Source organism: Oncorhynchus keta, chromosome 21 (assembly GCF_023373465.1).
Source record: "Oncorhynchus keta strain PuntledgeMale-10-30-2019 chromosome 21, Oket_V2, whole genome shotgun sequence".
Lineage (NCBI taxonomy): Eukaryota > Metazoa > Chordata > Actinopteri > Salmoniformes > Salmonidae > Oncorhynchus > Oncorhynchus keta.
Window position 1 is genome coordinate 56,075,753 of NC_068441.1, and position 24,581 is coordinate 56,100,333.

At 47.1% G+C, this 24,581-nt stretch overlaps 1 long non-coding RNA gene across 2 annotated transcripts; it reads left to right on the top strand.

Annotated features, from left to right (window-relative positions):
- Nucleotides 1-13,021: 13,021 nt before the first annotated feature.
- LOC127910555 (uncharacterized) lies at nucleotides 13,022-14,029 on the top strand. 2 transcript variants are annotated; one of them, XR_008075241.1, is made up of 3 exons: nucleotides 13,022-13,291; nucleotides 13,387-13,482; nucleotides 13,718-14,029. It is a non-coding gene; the product is annotated as an uncharacterized LOC127910555 (long non-coding RNA). The 2 variants fall into 2 exon arrangements; XR_008075242.1 differs by having other exon boundaries at nucleotides 13,766-14,029.
- Nucleotides 14,030-24,581: the final 10,552 nt, after the last annotated feature.

The following is a 24,581-nucleotide window of genomic DNA, read 5'->3' on the forward strand; positions in this document are numbered from 1 at the left end:
TAGCCTCCACATTGCCTCTGTACCGTAATACCCTGTATATAGCCTCCACATTGACTCGGTACCGTAACACCCTGTATATAGCCTCCACATTGACTCGGTACCATAACACCCTGTATATAGCCTCCACATTGACTCGGTACCGTAACACCCTGTATATAGCCTCCACATTGACTCTGTACCGGTCGGTACCCCCTGTATATAGCCTCCACATTGACTCTGTACCGGTACCCCCTGTATATAGCCTCCACATTGACTCTGTACCTGTACCCCCTGTATATAGCCTCCACATTGACTCTGTACATGTACCCCCTGTATATAGCCTCCACATTGACTCTGTACCTGTAGCCCCTGAATATAGCCTCCACATTGACTCTGTACCAGTACCCCTGTATATAGCCTCCACATTGACTCTGTGCCGTAACACCCTGTATATAGCCTCCACATTGACTCTGTACCGTAACACCCTGTATATAGCCTCCACATTGACTCTGTACCGTAACACCCTGTATATAGCCTCCACATTGACTCTGTACCGTAACACCCTGTATATAGCCTCCACATTGACTCTGTACCGTAACACCCTGTATATAGCCTCCACATTGACTCTGTACCGGTCGGTACCCCTGTATATAGCCTCCACATTGACTCTGTACCGGTCGGTACCCCTGTATATAGCCTCCACATTGACTCTGTACCGGTACCCCCTGTATATAGCCTCCACATTGACTCTGTACCGGTACCCCCTGTATATAGCCTCCACACTGACTCTGTACCGGTACCCCCTGTATATAGCCTCCACACTGACTCTGTACCGGTACCCCCTGTATATAGCCTCCACATTGCCTCTGTACCGTAATACCCTGTATATAGCCTCCACATTGACTCGGTACCGTAACACCCTGTATATAGCCTCCACATTGACTCGGTACCATAACACCCTGTACATAGCCTCCACATTGACTCGGTACCGTAACACCCTGTATATAGCCTCCACATTGACTCTGTACCGGTCGGTACCCCCTGTATATAGCCTCCACATTGACTCTGTACCGGTCGGTACCCTGTATATAGCCTCCACATTGACTCTGTACCGGTCGGTACCCCCTGTATATAGCCTCCACATTGACTCTGTACCGGTCGGTACCCTGTATATAGCCTCCACATTGACTCTGTACCGGTCGGTACCCCTGTATATAGCCTCCACATTGACTCTGTACCGGTCGGTACCCCTGTATATAGCCTCCACATTGACTCTGTACCGGTCGGTACCCCTGTATATAGCCTCCACATTGACTCTGTACCGGTCGGTACCCCTGTATATAGCCTCCACATTGACTCTGTACCGGTCGGTACCCCTGTATATAGCCTCCACATAGACTCTGTACCGTAACACCCTGTATATAGCCTCCACATTGACTCTGTACCGTAACACCCTGTATATAGCCTCCACATAGACTCTGTACCGTAACACCCTGTATATAGCCTCCACATTGACTCTGTACCGTAACACCCTGTATATAGCCTCCACATTGACTCGGTACCATAACACCCTGTACATAGCCTCCACATTGACTCTGTACCGTAACACCCTGTATATAGCCTCCACATTGACTCGGTACCATAACACCCTGTACATAGCCTCCACATTGACTCGGTACCGTAACACCCTGTATATAGCCTCCACATTGACTCGGTACCATAACACCCTGTACATAGCCTCCACATTGACTCGGTACCGTAACACCCTGTATATAGCCTCCACATTGACTCTGTACCGGTCGGTACCCCTGTATATAGCCTCCACATTGACTCTGTACCGGTCGGTACCCCTGTATATAGCCTCCACATTGACTCTGTACCGGTCGGTACCCCTGTATATAGCCTCCACATTGACTCTGTACCGGTCGGTACCCCTGTATATAGCCTCCACATTGACTCTGTACCGGTCGGTACCCCCTGTATATAGCCTCCACATTGACTCTGTACCGGTCGGTACCCCCTGTATATAGCCTCCACATTGACTCTGTACCGTAACACCCTGTATATAGCCTCCACATAGACTCTGTACCGTAACACCCGGTATATAGCCTCCACATTGACTCTGTACCGGTACCCCTGTATATAGCCTCCACATTGACTCTGTACCGTAACACCCTGTATATAGCCTCCACATTGACTCTGTATCGTAACACCCTGTATATAGCCTCCACATTGACTCTGTACCGGTACCCCCTGTATATAGCCTCCACATTGACTCTGTACCGTAACACCCTGTATATAGCCTCCACATTGACTCTGTACCGTAACACCCTGTATATAACCTCCACATTGACTCGGTGCCGTAACACCCTGTATATAGCCTCCACATTGACTCGGTGCCGTAACACCCTGTATATAGCCTCCACATTGACTCTGTGCCGTAACACCCTGTATATAGCCTCCACATTGACTCTGTACCGTAACACCCTGTATATAGCCTCCACATTGACTCTGTACCGGTACCCCCTGTATATAGCCTCCACATTGCCTCTGTACCGTAATACCCTGTATATAGCCTCCACATTGACTCGGTACCGTAACACCCTGTATATAGCCTCCACATTGACTCGGTACCGTAACACCCTGTACATAGCCTCCACATTGACTCGGTACCGTAACACCCTGTATATAGCCTCCACATTGACTCTGTACCGGTCGGTACCCCTGTATATAGCCTCCACATTGACTCTGTACCGGTCGGTACCCCTGTATATAGCCTCCACATTGACTCTGTACCGGTCGGTACCCCCTGTATATAGCCTCCACATTGACTCTGTACCGGTCGGTACCCCTGTATATAGCCTCCACATTGACTCTGTACCGGTCGGTACCCCCTGTATATAGCCTCCACATTGACTCTGTACCGGTCGGTACCCCCTGTATATAGCCTCCACATTGACTCTGTACCGGTCGGTACCCCCTGTATATAGCCTCCACATTGACTCTGTACCGGTCGGTACCCCTGTATATAGCCTCCACATTGACTCTGTACCGGTCGGTACCCCTGTATATAGCCTCCACATAGACTCTGTACCGGTCGGTACCCCTGTATATAGCCTCCACATTGACTCTGTACCGGTACCCCCTGTATATAGCCTCCACATTGACTCTGTACCGGTACCCCCTGTATATAGCCTCCACATTGACTCTGTGCCGTAACACCCTGTATATAACCTCCACATTGACTCGGTGCCGTAACACCCTGTATATAACCTCCACATTGACTCGGTACCGTAACACCCTGTATATAGCCTCCACATTGACTCGGTACCGTAACACCCTGTATATAGCCTCCACATTGACTCTGTACCGTAACACCCTGTATATAGCCTCCACATTGACTCTGTACCGTAACACCCTGTATATAGCCTCCACATTGACTCTGTACCGGTACCCCCTGTATATAGCCTCCACATTGCCTCTGTACCGTAATACCCTGTATATAGCCTCCACATTGACTCGGTACCGTAACACCCTGTATATAGCCTCCACATTGACTCGGTACCATAACACCCTGTACATAGCCTCCACATTGACTCGGTACCGTAACACCCTGTATATAGCCTCCACATTGACTCTGTACGGTCGGTACCCCTGTATATAGCCTCCACATTGACTCTGTACCGGTCGGTACCCCTGTATATAGCCTCCACATTGACTCTGTACCGGTCGGTACCCCTGTATATAGCCTCCACATTGACTCTGTACCGGTCGGTACCCCTGTATATAGCCTCCACATTGACTCTGTACCGGTCGGTACCCCCTGTATATAGCCTCCACATTGACTCTGTACCGTAACACCCGGTATATAGCCTCCACATTGACTCTGTACCGGTACCCCCTGTATATAGCCTCCACATTGACTCTGTACCGTAACACCCTGTATATAGCCTCCACATTGACTCTGTATCGTAACACCCTGTATATAGCCTCCACATTGACTCTGTACCGGTACCCCCTGTATATAGCCTCCACATTGACTCTGTACCGTAACACCCTGTATATAGCCTCCACATTGACTCTGTACCGTAACACCCTGTATATAACCTCCACATTGACTCGGTACCGTAACACCCTGTATATAGCCTCCACATTGACTCGGTGCAGTAACACCCTGTATATAGCCTCCACATTGACTCGGTACCGTAACACCCTGTATATAGCCTCCACATTGACTCTGTACCGTAACACCCTGTATATAGCCTCCACATTGACTCTGTACCGGTACCCCCTGTATATAGCCTCCACATTGCCTCTGTACCGTAATACCCTGTATATAGCCTCCACATTGACTCGGTACCGTAACACCCTGTATATAGCCTCCACATTGACTCGGTGCCGTAACACCCTGTACATAGCCTCCACATTGACTCGGTACCGTAACACCCTGTATATAGCCTCCACATTGACTCTGTACCGGTCGGTACCCCTGTATATAGCCTCCACATTGACTCTGTACCGGTCGGTACCCCTGTATATAGCCTCCACATTGACTCTGTACCGGTCGGTACCCCTGTATATAGCCTCCACATTGACTCTGTACCGGTCGGTACCCCTGTATATAGCCTCCACATTGACTCTGTACCGGTCGGTACCCCTGTATATAGCCTCCACATTGACTCTGTACCGGTCGGTACCCCTGTATATAGCCTCCACATTGACTCTGTACCGGTCGGTACCCCTGTATATAGCCTCCACATTGACTCTGTACCGGTCGGTACCCCTGTATATAGCCTCCACATAGACTCTGTACCGTAACACCCTGTATATAGCCTCCACATTGACTCTGTACCGGTACCCCCTGTATATAGCCTCCACATTGACTCTGTACCGGTACCCCCTGTATATAGCCTCCACATTGACTCTGTACCGTAACACCCTGTATATAACCTCCACATTGACTCGGTGCCGTAACACCCTGTATATAACCTCCACATTGACTCGGTGCCGTAACACCCTGTATATAGCCTCCACATTGACTCGGTACCGTAACACCCTGTATATAGCCTCCACATTGACTCTGTACCGTAACACCCTGTATATAGCCTCCACATTGACTCTGTACCGTAACACCCTGTATATAGCCTCCACATTGACTCTGTACCGGTACCCCCTGTATATAGCCTCCACATTGACTCGGTGCCGTAACACCCTGTACATAGCCTCCACATTGACTCGGTACCGTAACACCCTGTATATAGCCTCCACATTGACTCTGTACCGGTCGGTACCCCTGTATATAGCCTCCACATTGACTCTGTACCGGTCGGTACCCCTGTATATAGCCTCCACATTGACTCTGTACCGGTCGGTACCCCTGTATATAGCCTCCACATTGACTCTGTACCGGTCGGTACCCCCTGTATATAGCCTCCACATTGACTCTGTACCGGTCGGTACCCCTGTATATAGCCTCCACATTGACTCTGTACCGGTCGGTACCCCTGTATATAGCCTCCACATTGACTCTGTACCGGTCGGTACCCCTGTATATAGCCTCCACATTGACTCTGTACCGTAACACCCTGTATATAGCCTCCACATAGACTCTGTACCGTAACACCCTGTATATAGCCTCCACATTGACTCTGTACCGGTACCCCCTGTATATAGCCTCCACATTGACTCTGTACCGTAACACCCTGTATATAGCCTCCACATTGACTCTGTACCGTAACACCCTGTATATAGCCTCCACATTGACTCTGTACCGGTACCCCCTGTATATAGCCTCCACATTGCCTCTGTACCGTAATACCCTGTATATAGCCTCCACATTGACTCGGTGCCGTAACACCCTGTATATAGCCTCCACATTGACTCGGTACCATAACACCCTGTATATAGCCTCCACATTGACTCTGTACCGGTCGGTACCCCTGTATATAGCCTCCACATTGACTCTGTACCGGTCGGTACCCCTGTATATAGCCTCCACATTGACTCTGTACCGGTCGGTACCCCTGTATATAGCCTCCACATTGACTCTGTACCGGTCGGTACCCCCTGTATATAGCCTCCACATTGACTCTGTACCGGTCAGTACCCCCTGTATATAGCCTCCACATTGACTCTGTACCGGTCGGTACCCCTGTATATAGCCTCCACATTGACTCTGTACCGGTCGGTACCCCTGTATATAGCCTCCACATTGACTCTGTACCGTAACTCCTGTATATAGCCTCCACATAGACTCTGTACCGTAACACCCTGTATATAGCCTCCACATTGACTCTGTACCGGTACCCCCTGTATATAGCCTCCACATTGACTCTGTACCGTAACACCCTGTATATAGCCTCCACATTGACTCTGTACCGTAACACCCTGTATATAGCCTCCACATTGACTCTGTACCGGTACCCCCTGTATATAGCCTCCACATTGCCTCTGTACCGTAATACCCTGTATATAGCCTCCACATTGACTCGGTGCCGTAACACCCTGTATATAGCCTCCACATTGACTCGGTACCATAACACCCTGTATATAGCCTCCACATTGACTCTGTACCGGTCGGTACCCCCTGTATATAGCCTCCACATTGACTCTGTACCGGTCGGTACCCCTGTATATAGCCTCCACATTGACTCTGTACCGGTCGGTACCCCTGTATATAGCCTCCACATTGACTCTGTACCGGTCGGTACCCCTGTATATAGCCTCCACATTGACTCTGTACCGGTCGGTACCCCTGTATATAGCCTCCACATTGACTCTGTACCGGTCGGTACCCCTGTATATAGCCTCCACATTGACTCTGTACCGTAACACCCTGTATATAGCCTCCACATAGACTCTGTACCGTAACACCCTGTATATAGCCTCCACATTGACTCTGTACCGGTGCCCCCTGTATATAGCCTCCACATTGACTCTGTACCGTAACACCCTGTATATAGCCTCCACATTGACTCTGTACCGTAACACCCTGTATATAACCTCCACATTGACTCGGTACCGTAACACCCTGTATATAACCTCCACATTGACTCGGTACCGTAACACCCTGTATATAGCCTCCACATTGACTCGGTACCGTAACACCCTGTATATAGCCTCCACATTGACTCTGTACCGTAACACCCTGTATATAGCCTCCACATTGACTCTGTACCGGTCGGTACCCCTGTATATAGCCTCCACATTGACTCTGTACCGTAACACCCTGTATATAGCCTCCACATAGACTCTGTACCGTAACACCCTGTATATAGCCTCCACATTGACTCTGTACCGGTACCCCCTGTATATAGCCTCCACATTGACTCTGTACCGTAACACCCTGTATATAGCCTCCACATTGACTCTGTACCGTAACACCCTGTATATAACCTCCACATTGACTCGGTACCGTAACACCCTGTATATAACCTCCACATTGACTCGGTACCGTAACACCCTGTATATAGCCTCCACATTGACTCGGTGCCGTAACACCCTGTATATAGCCTCCACATTGACTCTGTACCGTAACACCCTGTATATAGCCTCCACATTGACTCTGTACCGTAACACCCTGTATATAGCCTCCACATTGACTCTGTACTCTGTAAATTCCCATATCTAGAGAGCTGGTCCTTCTGTGGCTCAGTTGGTAGAGCATGGCGCTTGTAATGCCAGGGTAGTGGGTTCAATTCCCGGGACCACCCATACGTAGAATGTATGCACACGTGACTGTAAGTCGCTTTGGATAAAAGCGTCTGCTAAATGGCATATATTACATTGACTCGGTACCGTAACACCCTGTATATAGCCTCCACATTGACTCGGTACCGTAACACCCTGTATATAGCCTCCACATTGACTCTGTACCGTAACACCCTGTATATAGCCTCCACATTGACTCTGTACCGTAACACCCTGTATATAGCCTCCACATTGACTCTGTACCGGTACCCCTGTATATAGCCTCCACATTGCCTCTGTACCGTAATACCCTGTATATAGCCTCCACATTGACTCGGTACCGTAACACCCTGTATATAGCCTCCACATTGACTCGGTACCGTAACACCCTGTACATAGCCTCCACATTGACTCGGTACCGTAACACCCTGTATATAGCCTCCACATTGACTCTGTACCGGTCGGTACCCCCTGTATATAGCCTCCACATTGACTCTGTACCGGTCGGTACCCCTGTATATAGCCTCCACATTGACTCTGTACCGGTCGGTACCCCTGTATATAGCCTCCACATTGACTCTGTACCGGTCGGTACCCCTGTATATAGCCTCCACATTGACTCTGTACCGGTCGGTACCCCTGTATATAGCCTCCACATTGACTCTGTACCGGTCGGTACCCCTGTATATAGCCTCCACATTGACTCTGTACCGGTCGGTACCCCTGTATATAGCCTCCACATTGACTCTGTACCGGTCGGTACCCCTGTATATAGCCTCCACATTGACTCTGTACCGGTCGGTACCCCTGTATATAGCCTCCACATTGACTCTGTACCGGTACCCCCTGTATATAGCCTCCACATTGACTCTGTACCGGTACCCCCTGTATATAGCCTCCACATTGACTCTGTACCGTAACACCCTGTATATAACCTCCACATTGACTCGGTGCCGTAACACCCTGTATATAACCTCCACATTGACTCGGTACCGTAACACCCTGTATATAGCCTCCACATTGACTCGGTACCGTAACACCCTGTATATAGCCTCCACATTGACTCTGTACCGTAACACCCTGTATATAGCCTCCACATTGACTCTGTACCGTAACACCCTGTATATAGCCTCCACATTGACTCTGTACCGGTACCCCCTGTATATAGCCTCCACATTGCCTCTGTACCGTAATACCCTGTATATAGCCTCCACATTGACTCGGTACCGTAACACCCTGTATATAGCCTCCACATTGACTCGGTACCATAACACCCTGTACATAGCCTCCACATTGACTCGGTACCGTAACACCCTGTATATAGCCTCCACATTGACTCTGTACCGGTCGGTACCCCTGTATATAGCCTCCACATTGACTCTGTACCGGTCGGTACCCCTGTATATAGCCTCCACATTGACTCTGTACCGGTCGGTACCCCCTGTATATAGCCTCCACATTGACTCTGTACCGGTCGGTACCCCCTGTATATAGCCTCCACATTGACTCTGTACCGGTCGGTACCCCTGTATATAGCCTCCACATTGACTCTGCCGTAACACCCGGTATATAGCCTCCACATTGACTCTGTACCGGTACCCCCTGTATATAGCCTCCACATTGACTCTGTACCGTAACACCCTGTATATAGCCTCCACATTGACTCTGTACCGTAACACCCTGTATATAGCCTCCACATTGACTCTGTACCGGTACCCCCTGTATATAGCCTCCACATTGACTCTGTACCGTAACACCCTGTATATAGCCTCCACATTGACTCTGTACCGTAACACCCTGTATATAGCCTCCACATTGACTCGGTACCGTAACACCCTGTATATAGCCTCCACATTGACTCGGTACCGTAACACCCTGTATATAGCCTCCACATTGACTCGGTACCGTAACACCCTGTATATAGCCTCCACATTGACTCTGTACCGTAACACCCTGTATATAGCCTCCACATTGACTCTGTACCGGTACCCCCTGTATATAGCCTCCACATTGACTCTGTACCGTAACACCCTGTATATAGCCTCCACATTGACTCGGTACCGTAACACCCTGTATATAGCCTCCACATTGACTCGGTACCGTAACACCCTGTACATAGCCTCCACATTGACTCGGTACCGTAACACCCTGTATATAGCCTCCACATTGACTCTGTACCGGTCGGTACCCCTGTATATAGCCTCCACATTGACTCTGTACCGGTCGGTACCCCTGTATATAGCCTCCACATTGACTCTGTACCGGTCGGTACCCCTGTATATAGCCTCCACATTGACTCTGTACCGGTCGGTACCCCTGTATATAGCCTCCACATTGACTCTGTACCGGTCGGTACCCCTGTATATAGCCTCCACATTGACTCTGTACCGGTCGGTACCCCTGTATATAGCCTCCACATTGACTCTGTACCGGTCGGTACCCCTGTATATAGCCTCCACATTGACTCTGTACCGGTCGGTACCCCTGTATATAGCCTCCACATAGACTCTGTACCGTAACACCCTGTATATAGCCTCCACATTGACTCTGTACCGGTACCCCCTGTATATAGCCTCCACATTGACTCTGTACCGGTACCCCCTGTATATAGCCTCCACATTGACTCTGTACCGTAACACCCTGTATATAACCTCCACATTGACTCGGTACCGTAACACCCTGTATATAACCTCCACATTGACTCGGTACCGTAACACCCTGTATATAGCCTCCACATTGACTCGGTACCGTAACACCCTGTATATAGCCTCCACATTGACTCTGTACCGTAACACCCTGTATATAGCCTCCACATTGACTCTGTACCGTAACACCCTGTATATAGCCTCCACATTGACTCTGTACCGGTACCCCCTGTATATAGCCTCCACATTGACTCGGTACCATAACACCCTGTACATAGCCTCCACATTGACTCGGTACCGTAACACCCTGTATATAGCCTCCACATTGACTCTGTACCGGTCGGTACCCCTGTATATAGCCTCCACATTGACTCTGTACCGGTCGGTACCCCTGTATATAGCCTCCACATTGACTCTGTACCGGTCGGTACCCCTGTATATAGCCTCCACATTGACTCTGTACCGGTCGGTACCCCCTGTATATAGCCTCCACATTGACTCTGTACCGGTCGGTACCCCTGTATATAGCCTCCACATTGACTCTGTACCGGTCGGTACCCCTGTATATAGCCTCCACATTGACTCTGTACCGGTCGGTACCCCCTGTATATAGCCTCCACATTGACTCTGTACCGTAACACCCTGTATATAGCCTCCACATAGACTCTGTACCGTAACACCCTGTATATAGCCTCCACATTGACTCTGTACCGGTACCCCCTGTATATAGCCTCCACATTGACTCTGTACCGTAACACCCTGTATATAGCCTCCACATTGACTCTGTACCGTAACACCCTGTATATAGCCTCCACATTGACTCTGTACCGGTACCCCCTGTATATAGCCTCCACATTGCCTCTGTACCGTAATACCCTGTATATAGCCTCCACATTGACTCGGTACCGTAACACCCTGTATATAGCCTCCACATTGACTCGGTACCATAACACCCTGTATATAGCCTCCACATTGACTCTGTACCGGTCGGTACCCCTGTATATAGCCTCCACATTGACTCTGTACCGGTCGGTACCCCTGTATATAGCCTCCACATTGACTCTGTACCGGTCGGTACCCCTGTATATAGCCTCCACATTGACTCTGTACCGGTCGGTACCCCTGTATATAGCCTCCACATTGACTCTGTACCGGTCAGTACCCCTGTATATAGCCTCCACATTGACTCTGTACCGGTCGGTACCCCTGTATATAGCCTCCACATTGACTCTGTACCGGTCGGTACCCCTGTATATAGCCTCCACATTGACTCTGTACCGTAACACCCTGTATATAGCCTCCACATAGACTCTGTACCGTAACACCCTGTATATAGCCTCCACATTGACTCTGTACCGGTACCCCCTGTATATAGCCTCCACATTGACTCTGTACCGTAACACCCTGTATATAGCCTCCACATTGACTCTGTACCGTAACACCCTGTATATAGCCTCCACATTGACTCTGTACCGGTACCCCCTGTATATAGCCTCCACATTGCCTCTGTACCGTAATACCCTGTATATAGCCTCCACATTGACTCGGTACCGTAACACCCTGTATATAGCCTCCACATTGACTCGGTACCATAACACCCTGTATATAGCCTCCACATTGACTCTGTACCGGTCGGTACCCCTGTATATAGCCTCCACATTGACTCTGTACCGGTGGTACCCCTGTATATAGCCTCCACATTGACTCTGTACCGGTCGGTACCCCTGTATATAGCCTCCACATTGACTCTGTACCGGTAACCCCTGTATATAGCCTCCACATTGACTCTGTACCGTCGGTACCCTGTATATAGCCTCCACATTGACTCTGTACCGGTCGGTACCCCTGTATATAGCCTCCACATTGACTCTGTACCGTAACACCCTGTATATAGCCTCCACATTGACTCTGTACCGTAACACCCTGTATATAGCCTCCACATTGACTCTGTACCGGTACCCCCTGTATATAGCCTCCACATTGACTCTGTACCGGTACCCCCTGTATATAGCCTCCACATTGACTCTGTACCGTAACACCCTGTATATAGCCTCCACATTGACTCTGTACCGTAACACCCTGTATATAGCCTCCACATTGACTCTGTACCGTAACACCCTGTATATAGCCTCCACATTGACTCTGTACCGTAACACCCTGTATATAGCCTCCACATTGACTCTGTACCGTAACACCCTGTATATAGCCTCCACATTGACTCTGTACCGTAACACCCTGTATATAGCCTCCACATTGACTCTGTACTCTGTAAATTCCCATATCTAGAGAGCTGGTCCTTCTGTGGCTCAGTTGGTAGAGCATGGCGCTTGTAATGCCAGGGTAGTGGGTTCAATTGACTCTGGACCACCCATACGTAGAATGTATGCACACGTGACTGTAAGTCGCTTTGGATAAACCGTCTGCTAAATGGCATATATTACATTGACTCTGTACCGTAATACCCTGTATATAGCCTCCACATTGACTCTGTACCGTAACACCCTGTATATAGCCTCATTGTTATTCTTATTGTGTTACTTTTTACTATTACTTCTTATTTTAGTCTACTTGGTAAATATTTTCTTAACTCTTCTTCTGAACTGCGCTGTTGGTTAAGGGCTGGTCAGTCAGCATTTCACTGTGAGGTCTACACTGTTGGTTAAGGGCTGGTCAGTAAACATTTCACTGTGAGGTCTACACCTGTTGGTTAAGGGCTGGTCAGTCAGCATTTCACTGTGAGGTCTACACTGTTGGTTAAGGGCTGGTCAGTCAGCATTTCACTGTGAGGTCTACACCTGTTGGTTAAGGGCTGGTCAGTCAGCATTTCACTGTGAGGTCTACACTGTTGGTTAAGGGCTGGTCAGTCAGCATTTCACTGTGAGGTCTACACCTGTTGGTTAAGGGCTGGTCAGTCAGCATTTCACTGTGAGGTCTACACCTGTTGGTTAAGGGCTGGTCAGTAAACATTTCACTGTGAGGTCTACACCTGTTGGTTAAGGGCTGGTCAGTAAACATTTCACTGTGAGGTCTACACTGTTGGTTAAGGGCTGGTCAGTCAGCATTTCACTGTGAGGTCTACACCTGTTGGTTAAGGGCTGGTCAGTCAGCATTTCACTGTGAGGTCTACACCTGTTGGTTAAGGGCTGGTCAGTAAACATTTCACTGTGAGGTCTACACTGTTGGTTAAGGGCTGGTCAGTCAGCATTTCACTGTGAGGTCTACACTGTTGGTTAAGGGCTGGTCAGTCAGCATTTCACTGTGAGGTCTACACTGTTGGTTAAGGGCTGGTCAGTCAGCATTTCACTGTGAGGTCTACACTGTTGGTTAAGGGCTGGTCAGTCAGCATTTCACTGTGAGGTCTACACTGTTGGTTAAGGGCTGGTCAGTCAGCATTTCACTGTGAGGTCTACACCTGTTGGTTAAGGGCTGGTCAGTCAGCATTTCACTGTGAGGTCTACACCTGTTGGTTAAGGGCTGGTCAGTCAGCATTTCACTGTGAGGTCTACACCTGTTGGTTAAGGGCTGGTCAGTAAACATTTCACTGTGAGGTCTACACCTGTTGGTTAAGGGCTGGTCAGTCAGCATTTCACTGTGAGGTCTACACCTGTTGGTTAAGGGCTGGTCAGTAAACATTTCACTGTGAGGTCTACACCTGTTGGTTAAGGGCTGGTCAGTCAGCATTTCACTGTGAGGTCTACACCTGTTGGTTAAGGGCTGGTCAGTCAGCATTTCACTGTGAGGTCTACACCTGTTGGTTAAGGGCTGGTCAGTCAGCATTTCACTGTGAGGTCTACACTGTTGGTTAAGGGCTGGTCAGTAAACATTTCAAGGTCTCCACTTGTTGTAGTCGCGCATGTGACAGTTTGATTAGTTATTTATGTAGATATACTTCTACACTTTTTTTAGAATATACCTTTATTATTCCCCCAAATCTTCCCTCAATTGGAGTAAAGGAATCAACAATAACACTCAGGCTTCTACCTTCAGATTACACATCTTACAATCAATTTACAATTAGTTTGTTTTTTTTAGTCCTTCCTCTATTTCTGATGTTTGATTTCTATTTGTAACTGTGCTATTTCACAAATGTTCCTATATACATTTTCCAAATCCCCGTATGTTTTACATTGGTTATCTTGTTATTAGTCCCACCCTTCAGCTCCATTCAACCCCTCCCAATTCAATTCAATTCAAGGGCTTTATTGACATGGGAAACATGTGTTAACATTGCCAAAGCAAGTGAGGTAGATAATATATGAAGTGAAATAAACAATAAAAATTAACAGTAGACATCACACATACAGAAGTTTCAAAACAATAAAGACATTACAAATGTCATATATGTATGTATATGTATGTATATATATATATATATACATACATACATACATAATAAATACATACATACATACATACATACATACACACATATATATATATACATACATACACACACACATATACATACATACATACATACATACATACATACACACATATATAGACATATACATAATATACATATATACATATACATATATATACATATGTATATATATATACAGTGTTTTAACAATGTACAAATGGTAAAGGACACAAGATAAAATAAATAAGCATAGATATGGGTTGTATTTACAATGGTGCGTGTTCTTCACTGGTTGCCCTTTTCTCGTGGCAACAGGTCACAAATCTTGCTGCTGTGATGGCACACTGTGGAATTTCACCCAGTAGATATGGGAGTTTTTCAAAATTGGATTTGTTTTCGAATTCTTTGTGGATCTGTGTAATCTGGGGGAAATATGTCTCTCTAATATGGTCATACATTGGGCAGGCGGTTAGGAAGTGCAGCTCAGTTTCCACCTCATTTTGTGGGCAGTGAGCACATAGCCTGTCTTCTCTTGAGAGCCATGTCTGCCTACGGCGGCCTTTCTCAATAGCAAGGCTATGCTCGCTGAGTCTGTACATAGTCAAAGCTTTCCTTAATTTTGGGTCAGTCACAGTGGTCAGGTATTCTGCCGCTGTGTACTCTCTGTGTAGGGCCAAATAGCATTCTAGTTTGCTCTGTTTTTTTGTTAATTCTTTCCAATGTGTCAAGTAATTATCTTTTTGTTTTCTCATGATTTGGTTGGGTCTAATTGTGCTGCTGTCCTGGGACTCTGTAGGGTGTGTTTGTGTTTGTGAACAGAGCCCCAGGACCAGCTTGCTTAAGGGACTCTTCTCCAGGTTCATCTCTCTGTAGGTGATGGCTTTGTTGTGGAAGGTTTGGGAATCGCTTCCTTTTAGGTGGTTATAGAATTTAACAGCTCTTTTCTGGATTTTGATAATTAGTGGGTATCGGCCTAATTCTGCTCTGCATGCATTATTTGGTGTTCTACGTTGTACACGGAGGATATTTTTGCAGAATTCTGCGTGCAGAGTCTCAATTTGGTGTTTGTCCCATTTTGTGAAGTCTTGGTTGGTGAGCGGACCCCAGACCTCACAACCATAAAGGGCAATGGGCTCTATGACTGATTCAAGTATTTTTAGCCAAATCCTAATTGGTATGTTGAAATTTGTTTCTTTTGATGGCATAGAATGCCCTTCTTGCCTTGTCTCTCAGATCGTTCACAGCTTTGTGGAAGTTACCTGTGGCGCTGATGTTTAGGCCAAGGTATGTATAGTTTTTTGTGTGCTCTAGGGCAACAGTGTCTAGATGGAATTTGTATTTGTGGTCCTGGTGACTGGACCTTTTTTGGAACACCATTATTTTGGTCTTACTGAGATTTACTGTCAGGGCCCAGGTCTGACAGAATCTGTGCATAAGATCTAGGTGCTGCTGTAGGCCCTCCTTGGTTGGTGACAGAAGTACCAGATCATCAGCAAACAGTAGACATTTGGCATCTATCTCTCAACACCATCCAGTCCCTTCAGCTCCATTCAACCCCTCCCATCTATCTCTCAACACCATCCAGTCCCACCCTTCAGCTCCATTCAACCCCATCCAGTCCCACCCTTCAGCTCCCCTCAACCCCTCCCATCTATCTCTCAACACCATCCAGTCCCACCCTTCAGCTCCATTCAACCCCTCCCATCTATCTCTCAACACCATCCAGTCCCACCCTTCAGCTCCCCTCAACCCCTCCCATCTATCTCTCAACACCATCCAGTCCTACAGCTCCATATTATATTTATATTTATTTATTTAAATATAAATATATATAAATAAATAAATATAAATAAATATATAAATAAATATAATTATATAATATAAATAAATAAATATATATCCTCAGCCTTTGCCACCTTCTATAGGAATTGAACGACTGCATAGGGCCGTTTTGGATGACTGGCTGCAAATGTTTATTGAATTGTTTTATTTCTGCCTTTTCTATTCCAGACATTCTGAAATTCACTAAAGCATCCCATGTATGTAACTTTAGTCTTTCACTTTTCAATTAATCTTATATATATATATATATATATATATATATAATTATTTTTTACACAAAAGAAATATGGTGGAATAGAAGTGATGCAGACATTGATGGAAGCAACAAAAAAGCTGATCCACCCTTTAAAAAAAAAAAAATACTTTGTCACAACTGATTGGCTCAAATGCATTAAGGAATGAAATCCGACAAATTAACAAGGCACACCTGTTCATTGAAATGCATTCCAGGTGACTACCTCACGAAGCTGGTTGAGAGAATGCCAAGAGTATACAAAGCTGTCATCAAGGCAAAGGGTGGCGACATTGAAGAATCTCAAATATATTTAGATTTGTTTAACACTTCATGAGTTATTTCATAGTTGTGACGTCTTCACTAATATTCTACAATGTAGAAAATAGTAAAAATAAAGAAAAACCCTTGAATGAGAAGGTGTGTCCAAACTTTTGACTGGTCCTGTATTTATATATTATAATATTGTTCAGAAATGACCAATTGGAGAGAAAAAAATGGTCTTTTGATTCTAAAATATCTATAGATTTGTTGTCTTCTAGATTCTCTAGTTGACCATTCTCTTTCTCCCGGACTCACCAGAACCAGAGGTTGAGCAGCAGCAGAACCAGCTCAACTACTTTCCAAACACAATGGCTGGGATTCAATCGGTAGAGTACTGCCTGACCATGCGTCTTTTAAAAAGCAACCTTCCCGCGTTTGCGGTGATGGCATTACTGGTAAAGCGCTGCAGATGTCGGGTCAATTGGAAATTACCTTTAATGCATCTGCGACATGCGCAGAGTTTACTGTGAATGTGACCTCTGCAAACATCAGGGGAAATGTGTTTTTTTTTTAAAGGCCCATTTTGGTCTGTCCAGTGTGCTCTATAATGAGCCTTGATTGGTTGTGGCTCAACCATCCATAGAAACACTGATGTTAACTGTTGCAATGCCATGTTTCTATGACACTGTGTATTCAAATATTAATTATATGCATCCCTTGTACAGAATATGGGTCCATTATTGGATGGTGTAGTTCTGATACTATAACAATATTTCTTTCTTTAATAGAAGTTACTTTAAAAATGTCTGACTTCATCTCCACCCAATAATATGTTCTTCTAGAAATGTTAAAATGACCACATTAGTCATCCTTCTACAATAGTTTTTTTTTTTCAGCTCAAAGAAGTCACACAATTGGCTGTCAACACAAAAGGGCTCTAGCCAATCTGGAGCGTGGAAATTCAGAATAGTGCGATTTAAAATAAAAAATAATAAAAACATTTTTTAAAGAGGTTCCCACATTCGTGGAGACTTCATTCACGGTAAACTTTGCATCGTAAATGACCTTTAATTTTGCTATAGCGCTGTAAATCAGCACCAGTTCCAAGCATAAATATTTATGATCTCATTCGGCGTCTCAACTTACTGCCGAGAGTTAGAATAGTAAAGTACACCAGGTGCAAATTCTAAATTCAGCAGCTTCTCTTAAGTCAGTCACTCAATTAGCCACGTCAGCTAACAATGTTTAGATTGGTAGTTAAGTCTAGCCAGCTATTCTAAACTTGTGGTAATCATGGCCGAATACTGTCTGGGCAGAGGCCCTGACCTTCAGATGGATACACATCGATTTTACTAGTCATTCTCACTCAGATATTTTAATATATTGCATGTCATTACAAAATGTGTAGAATTGCAAAAGATTAGCTTTAAAAAGTTCAAATCTTTCCACCACATGGCAACTTGTGAGAATTACAGGAGAGGAGAGGAGGGGAGGGGAGAGGGAGAGGAGGGGAGGGGAGAGGAGAGGAGAGGGAGAGGAGGGGAGGGGGAGAGGAGGGGAGAGGGAGAGGAGGGGAGAGGAGAGCTTGAGCTGAATTATATTTTCTTACAGCTGTTATAATAAATTCTCTTAACTTAAGAGAAATTTGTTTTCACCACTGACAAGTTGCACCTTGAGGTGGAGGTCCCCCCCCCAACCAAATCTCACTTAGGGCCCCCAAAAGGCTACAGGCCTGGATGAACTTCCACCGATACAGAATGGAGCCCAAAACTCTCCATTGTATCAGGCCGTTGTATGACAATTTGAGTGAATTGCATTGTATATCCTGTGTTCATTCTGGGCCTTAGGAAATAGTGTCCGTGTGGGAAATCTGTCTCGTCTACTACCTACTTAAAACTACACACCGTGTACTAGTTGTACTACATACTAAATTTACAACATTTAGTAAAAACGGATGTAGCAATTAACAAATAAAGGTGTCATCAAATGTGCAGTCGTGCTTGTTCCCTGCCATTCACTCACTCACTCACCAATTCACTCACCAATTCACTCACTCATCACCCATCAATTCACTCACTCATCAATTCACTCACTCACTCACTCACCAATTCACTCACTCATCACCAATTCACTCACTCACTCAATTCACTCACTCACTCACTCATCAATTCACTCACTCACTCACTCATTCATTCACTCACTCACTCATCAATTCACTCACTCACTCACTCACTCATTATCAGCTGCAGTCAAACACACACATGGGTGTGGACATTTTAAAAGTTTTTAAATCTTGCTCCATACAGCGAATTCTGCTGGAAAAGACTAAATGAGTGAGACATCCGGGCATTTCAAGTATACAGGATTTCCCATAAAAGTACCGTTCTTCCAAAAACATACAGGACTCAAGTACGGTACTGGGACTCAGCCAGTTAGACTGTTGCCTCTATAGGACCCATTACACTAGGCCTAAAAATGGCTATTGGGAAACGGTCTGTTTCTTGTTTACTTTATGAATTGGGTGGACCAACTATTTTTAGAATGTCACCTCTGCTTACCTTTGACAGCCGCCAACCTCAGAGCACCAACCGATTAGCAAAACGCTCTCATTCTCAGCGACTTCCAGTAGTGAGCGCCTACATTTATGATTTTTTTTCTCCTCTCTCCTCGTACCCACAACCCATTGCAAGCGCCATGCTTTACCAACTGAGCCACACGGGATCCTATGAGGAAAAAGATTCTTACATTTTTTTAATATGTATTTTTTGTTGAAAAGTTATGCTCACTAGACTATTTTAAGGGTGTGGGGGGGGGGATTGGTTTCTTAGCCTGGGTGTCAGTTTGTTTCTGATCTCATGATAATAGCGTAGGTAAAAGCACAAACAAATCTAGATCAGGCTAGCTGTTTCTTGTTCACCCTCTGAGTTCAGTTAGTACATCTATTTTTCTCAACTTCCCTTTACAGCCTCCAACCTCCTCAGAGCACAACCCCCCTCCACTTCCACAAAGCAGCACACCCATCCCCCACAGAACAGAGGGAAGAAAAAGGAGAGGGAGGCGAGCTGCAGTGTTGGAGCTGCAGTGTTGGAGCTGCAGTGTTGGCGGGAGCAGCATGAAAATGGTTTAATGTGAATGGATTAAAAATGTACCATCTTTTGTCGACTGACTGCTGGGCTGAAGAAAAATAATAATTACCATTGAAATTGTAAACCATAAGACAGATATTTTTGGCATAATCAGATATTTAAATCAGAGGTTAAAAATAAAAGCCTTGAGGACATTGCAGCAAAATACTGGCAAAAGCATCTAGCAAACAGGACAAAAAAATGTGACTGAAATATCTCCCCAAAATCTGTTTGGATTATTAGTGATTTTAAACTGACCAAATAACGCGGTCTCTCTGCTCTCCGGCCTGCCTAACGAACAAGATAAACCAATAGACCAAAGACGATCTCTCTGCTCTCCGGCCTGCCTAACGAACAAGATAAACCAATAGACCAAAGACGATCTCTCTGCTCTCCGGCCTGCCTAACGAACAAGATAAACCAATAGACCAAAGACGATCTCTCTGCTCTCCGGCCTGCCTAACGAACAAGATAAACCAATAGACCAAAGACGATCTCTCTGCTCTCCGGCCTGCCTAACGAACAAGATAAACCAATAGACCAAAGACGATCTCTCTGCTCTCCGGCCTGCCTAACGAACAAGATAAACCAATAGACCAAAGACGATCTCTCTGCTCTCCGGCCTGCCTAACGAACAAGATAAACCAATAGACCAAAGACGATCTCTCTGCTCTCCGGCCTGCCTAACGAACAAGATAAACCAATAGACCAAAGACGATCTCTCTGCTCTCCGGCCTGCCTAACGAACAAGATACACCAATAGACCAAAGACGATCTCTCTGCTCTCCGGCCTGCCTAACGAACAAGATAAACCAATAGACCAAAGACGATCTCTCTGCTCTCCGGCCTGCCTAACGAACAAGATAAACCAATAGACCAAAGACGATCTCTCTGCTCTCCGGCCTGCCTAACGAACAAGATACACCAATAGACCAAAGACGATCTCTCTGCTCTCCGGCCTGCCTAACGAACAAGATACACCAATAGACCAAAGACGATCTCTCTGCTCTCCGGCCTGCCTAACGAACAAGATAAACCAATAGACCAAAGACGATCTCTCTGCTCTCCGGCCTGCCTAACGAACAAGATACACCAATAGACCAAAGACGATCTCTCTGCTCTCCGGCCTGCCTAACGAACAAGATAAACCAAGAAACCAAAGACGATCTCTCTGCTCTCCGGCCTGCCTAACGAACAAGATACACCAATAGACCAAAGACGATCTCTCTGCTCTCCGGCCTGCCTAACGAACAAGATAAACCAAGAAACCAAAGACAATTATTAGACCCATGAAATCCACCATCTTGTTTTTAATGGCAGCATGACGTTTTCACAGTTGTAGGTACTCTATGTGCGGTGAGCTGGGAACAATGGAAGGACGAAAATAACCCAATAGGACATTAAAGGCAAAACCAGGACAGTCAGCTATAAAAAGGGTCTTTAAATGTCAAAACAAGTGCTCCAGTCAGCAAGTCACTGTAAAGGTCAGGCTACACTAGATATCAACATTGGACTTCAGCTAAAGGATTTTAGTGAGAATGTAAACCCATAGGCCTACAGTAGCCCCATTAAACATGATGCACCCAAATGACACCAGGGCACTACCTAGGGAACAGGAGCCCGGCCTAAAGTAGTGGCGCACTACCTAGGGAACAGGAGCCCGGTCTAAAGTAGTGGCGCACTACCTAGGGAACAGGAGCCCGGTCTAAAGTAGTGGGGCACTACCTAGGGAACAGGAGCCCGGTCTAAAGTAGTGGGGCACTACCTAGGGAACAGGAGCCCGGCCTAAAGTAGTGGGGCACTACCTAGGGAACAGGAGCCCGGCCTAAAGTAGTGGCGCACTACCTAGGGAACAGGAGCCCGGCCTAAAGTAGTGGCGCACTACCTAGGGAACAGGAGCCCGGCCTAAAGTAGTGGCGCACTACCTAGGGAACAGGAGCCCGGCCTAAAGTAGTGGCGCACTACCTAGGGAACAGGAGCCCGGCCTAAAGTAGTGGCGCACTACCTAGGGAACAGGAGCCCGGCCTAAAGTAGTGGCGCACTACCTAGGGAACAGGAGCCCGGCCTAAAGTAGTGGCGCACTACCTAGGGAACAGGAGCCCGGCCTAAAGTAGTGGCGCACTACCTAGGGAACAGGAGCCCGGCCTAAAGTAGTGGCGCACTACCTAGGGAACAGGAGCCCGGCCTAAAGTAGTGGCGCACTACCTAGGGAACCCCGGCCTAAAGTAGTGGTGCACTACCTAGGGAACAGGAGCCCGGCCTAAAGTAGTGGCGCACTACCTAGGGAACAGGAGCCCGGCCTAAAGTAGTGGCGCACTACCTAGGAACAGGAGCCCGGCCTAAAGGGAACCTAGGAGCCCGGCCTAAAGTAGTGGCGCACTACCTAGGGAACAGGAGCCCGGCCTAAAGTAGTGGCGCAAAGTAGTGTGCGCACTACCTAGGGAACAGGAGCCCGGCCTAAAGTAGTGGCGCACTACCTAGGGAACAGGAGCCCGGCCTAAAGTAGCGGCGCACTACCTAGGGAACAGGAGCCCGGTCTAAAGTAGCGGCGCACTACCTAGGGAACAGGAGCCCGGTCTAAAGTAGCGGCGCACTACCTAGGGAACAGGAGCCCGGTCTAAAGTAGCGGCGCACTACCTAGGGAACAGGAGCCCGGTCTAAAGTAGCGCACTACCTAGGGAACAGGAGCCCGGTCTAAAGTAGTGGCGCACTACCTAGGGAACAGGAGCCCGGTCTAAAGTAGGAACAGGAACAGCCCGGTCTAAAGTAGCGGCGCACTACCTAGGGAACAGGAGCCCGGTCTAAAGTAGCGGCGCACTACCTAGGGAACAGGAGCCCGGTCTAAAGTAGCGGCGCACTACCTAGGGAACAGGAGCCCGGTCTAAAGTAGCGGTGCACTACCTAGGGAACAGGAGCCCGGTCTAAAGTAGCGGTGCACTACCTAGGGAATAGGGCCCCGGTCTAAAGTAGTGCACTACCTAGGGAATAGGGCCCCGGTCTAAAGTAGTGCACTACCTAGGGAATAGGGCCCCGGTCTAAAGTAGTGCACTACCTAGGGAATAGAGCCCCGGTCTAAAGTAGTGCACTACCTAGGGAATAGGGCACCGGTCTAAAGTAGTGCACTACCTAGGGAATAGGGCCCCGGTCTAAAGTAGTGCACTACCTAGGGAATAGGGCCCCGGTCTAAAGTAGTGCACTACCTAGGGAATAGAGCCCCGGTCTAAAGTAGTGCACTACCTAGGGAATAGGGCCCCGGTCTAAAGTAGTGCACTACCTAGGGAATAGGGCCCCGGTCTAAAGTAGTGCACTACCTAGGGAATAGGGCCCCAGTCTAAAGTAGTGCACTACCTAGGGAATAGAGCCCCGGTCTAAAGTAGTGGTGCACTACCTAGGGAATAGGGCCCCGGTCTAAAGTAGTGCACTACATAGGGAATAGAGCCCCGGTCTAAAGTAGCGGTGCACTACCTAGGGAACAGGAGCCCGGTCTAAAGTAGTGGTGCACTACCTAGGGAATAGGGCCCCGGTCTAAAGTAGTGCACTACATAGGGAATAGAGCCCCGGTCTAAAGTAGTGCACTACATAGGGAATAGGGCCCCGGTCTAAAGTAGTGCACTACCTAGGGAATAGGGCCCCGGTCTAAAGTAGTGCACTACCTAGGGAATAGGTCCCCGGTCTAAAGTATTGCACTACCTAAGGAATAGGGCCCCAGTCTAAAGTAGTGCACTACATAGGGAATAGAGCCCCTGTCTAAAGTAGTGCACTACCTAGGGAATAGGGCCCCGGTCTAAAGTAGTGCACTACATAGGGAATAGAGCCCCGGTCTAAAGTAGTGCACTACCTAGGGAATAGGTCCCCGGTCTAAAGTAGTGCACTACCTAAGGAATAGGGCCCCAGTCTAAAGTAGTGCACTACATAGGGAATAGAGCCCTGGTCTAAAGTAGTGCACTACATAGGGAATAGGGGCCCGTTTGGGTCACACACACCACTGCTAAATGAGAAAATGGAGGATGGCCTGTAACCAAGCATATCCTTGGCAGTTCCCTCTCAGTAAACACTGCCAATTTCCACCATTTGCCCCCAAGGCCTTAACAGCCTATAGCTCCAGCGTGCCAGGGTCCAGTTCGGCTTGGTTTCACCAGTTGTGTTAGACTGCTAAGTAGACCTAGATCAAAACACAGAAGGCACGGTGGATTTAGTTTTGGGACAAAGCCTAGTTCATTGGTTCCATTGTACTGGGCTAACTAAATAAACACAGTTCAGTTATTATAATTATTTGATATTTAACTCAAATGTATAGTCTGAAATAGCCACTTCTCACGAAGAGAAAGATTGCCGGTTAAGAAAATACTCTCAGCTTGACCTTTTACCGTAATGTAAACTTGTCACGTCTCGACCGCTACCTCTGGGAGGTTGCCCACGACACTTGCCGCCCTTCCAAG